The sequence below is a fragment of the Bos taurus genome, chromosome 5 (assembly GCF_002263795.3).
Source record: "Bos taurus isolate L1 Dominette 01449 registration number 42190680 breed Hereford chromosome 5, ARS-UCD2.0, whole genome shotgun sequence".
Taxonomy (NCBI): Eukaryota; Metazoa; Chordata; class Mammalia; order Artiodactyla; family Bovidae; genus Bos; species Bos taurus.
The window spans coordinates 114,105,685-114,108,891 of record NC_037332.1 but is presented as its reverse complement, the minus strand read 5'-3'; positions in this window follow the sequence as shown (position 1 = coordinate 114,108,891).

Below are 3,207 nucleotides of genomic sequence, written 5' to 3'. Positions count from 1 at the left end.
CACTCAGAGAACCCCCGGGCAGACATCTGATGGGCTTCACTTAGTCACATGTTCTTATTGTTCAGTCGCTCAGTCGTGTCTGACCCTTTGCGACCCCATGGACTGCAGCACGCCAGGCTTCTCTGTCCTTCACTGTCTCCCAGAGTTTGCTCAAACTCATGTCCATTGAGTCGGTGATGCTATCTGTCTCATCCCGTCACCCCCTTCTCCCTGGACGAACTTTATAGCTGGGGCATAAAATACAGTGAATGGCCCAACCAGAGCCACCTGTTCACTACTGAAGTCTTGGCTTAAAGTCTGCAAGGGATACTAGGTGACCAGGAAGTCTAACTCACCTGCCCATCCCAACATCTTGACCTAAGTGAAGGAAAAATCTTCTAGCCAATCAGTTCCAGGTTTCAGAGCAGAACCAGTGCCCATGGCGAGGGCTTCTGCAAGGCCAAGGGCCCCAGGTCACACGTTCTGCCATCCTGCTGGCAGGCCCAGCATGCCCTCAGGGCACAGAGGATGGAGGGGGCCAGGAGAAGATGGGCAGCTGGATTCACTCCACAAAGTCGCAGGCAGGACAGAGCTCCTGAGCCTTGAGTCTAAGCCTGTCAGACATAGGAATGGGGAAGTTTGTTGAGACAGAAGGGAGCAGAAAAAGCTGTGGCTCAAGGCATGAGGCAGTGCAGGGCAGAGGGGAGGCGAGGGCTTTCCCAGGCAGAGGACAGGCCCACCTCCCACAGCGTTTTTTGTTTTCTTGGCTGGGCCAGGTCTTAGCTGCCGCACGAAGGCTCTCTAGTTATGGCACATGGGATCTAGTTCCCTGACCAGGGATTGAACCCAAGCCCCCTGCATTGGGAACGTGGAGTCTTAGCCACTGGACCACCAGGAAATCCCTCTCCCACGGCCTTGAGTGCACGGTGTCCTGTAGGCAGCAAGGACTGGAGAGGTCCGGTCTGCCTTTGAGCACTGACTCCGCTACTCTGATGGGTGTGGGTGTGAGCATCTATGGAGTCATGCGGGCGGAAGTTGGTGTCCTTTCGTCAAAGCCAGCGGCCTCTGGGGATGGAGAGAAGTGATGTGCCATTCGTTGACAGGGCTTGGTGGGTGAGGAGAGAGGAAAGATGCCAGCCCTGAGGAGCAGGCCTAGGCAGGAGGAGGTGAGGGCCCAGTTGGCGACTTTGAGGTGCCTAAGGGGGCTCTGGTGGGCCCGGCCGTGGGGCAGCAGATCTGGGTTTCGGGTGGAAGTTTCCCCGCTCTGTGATGCTGGGATGTCTCCAGGTTTCATTTCCAGCGTTCCCTGCATGTATGGCCTTGCAGCTTGAGTCACTTCCCCGGGGGGAATGGTGTGTGTGTGTGTCATATCACCTCCCCATCACTTCCCACTTCTACACAACCCCTCCCAGGATCCTAGAGTGACTTGTTGCCATCCTAGATAAGAAAATAAACTGGGAAGGGAGGAACTGTTAGATCGATGGGTGAGCATGAAACTGGTTAGTACCTAAAATCAGCCATATGAACTGTGAACTGTTACAATTTGTCTGCTATGTAAAAACCTCCTTTCTCAATATGGAAACCAAAACATACTTTGTGTGTTACAGCCAGGAGTGCCCTAATGCCTTCCGAGTGGGTTTTATTATCAGCTCTTCCCAGGTGGTGCTAGTGGTAAAGAATCTGCCTGCCAATGCAGGAGACATAAGAGACACAGGTTCGATCCCTGGGTAGGGAAGATCCCCTGGAGAAGGAAATGGCAGCCCATTCCACTATTTCTGCCTGGAGAATCCCATGGACAGAGGAGCCTAGCGGGCTACAGTCCATGGGGTTACAAAGTTGGACACGACTGAAACGGCTTAGCACGCAGGCAGTGGCTTGGAGCCTGTCTTCAGGAGCCGCACAGAGCTGAATTCGGATCCCATGTCTGCCATTAGCTGGCTCTGTGGTCCCCAAGGAAGTGGCGTGGGTCTTTGTTTTTTCAGGTGTAAGGTGGGGATGGTGGCAGTTTCTACCTCTCGGGATAAGTGATGTAACACACAAGACATCTGGGCACAATGCTAGGAACACAGGGACACTGCTTACATTGTACCTGTTGCTATAACTGGGGACAGAGAGAGCCAGGAGGTCAGAATACCCTGAGTGCTGAATCTGAGGCCAGTGATCTCAGAGGAGTCTGGAACATGAGCTGGAGACGTCCCTGGCTTCTGGGGACTGAGACCCTCATTTGAAAATAAGAGCTGGAGCCGAGGAGCCTGGTCCATGGGGCCCCTGGTCACCTGCTGCTGTTTAGTTGCTCAGTCGTGTCGGGCTCTTTTGCAACCCCGTGGACTGTAGCCCACCAGGCTCCTCTGTCCATGGGATTTTCAGGCATGAATACTGGACTGGGTTGCCATTTGCTTCTCCAGGGGGATCTTCCCAACCCAAGGATCAAACCTCCATCTCCTGTATTGCAGTCAGGTTCTTTACCACTGAGCCACCAGTTGCATGAGAGAGAAGCCCCCATAGTCACCTACCGATTACAGAAAGGATGAGCCTTCAAGGTCTAAAGAAGTATGCAAACACGAAGTGGTATGACTATGAACGTTCATTTTTAATAAGAGAGGATAACGAAAGCCTCTAAAGTCATCAAGATCAAGGCTTTCACATCCCTGCAGTGACATTTTATGCTTAAACTTTATTTTCTCAAAGAACTTTCTGTGGTTAAAGAACAACTGTTAGGAATCAAGAGACTTTTTCATGAGGAAGTAAAAACAAAAGCAAGGTGTTCTTACATGGAGGGCTGGAGTCAGCAGGCTGGCGTCCAGTGGCCCAGGCTGTGTGTCTGTCTGGCAGAAGAGAAGTACTCAGGTCAGCCTCTGCGCAAGCCTCTGTCACCAGGGGGCGCCAAAGGGCCCCAGAGGACAGAGGTCCTGCTGGCCAGCCCAGCTTCCCTGTGGGCACCGAGGATGGAGGTGACCAGGAGTGTGTGGGCAGCTGGATTCACGCCCCAGGGCCCTGTCAAACAGCCAAAATAAGCTTTATCCACTCCCTGGGGTGATGCAAATCCTCAGTTAAGTGATGTCTGCCTTGTTTCTTTGTCCATTCATTCATTTATCCAACAATCATTCCTTAGGTCCCAGCTGGGAGCTGTGACTCCAGACGCGGATCAGCTGTGAGCCCCACCTTCAGGAACCCCCAGGCTGGGAGGCGACAAATATGAAACCCAGGGTGAGCTGGACTCTGATGGGA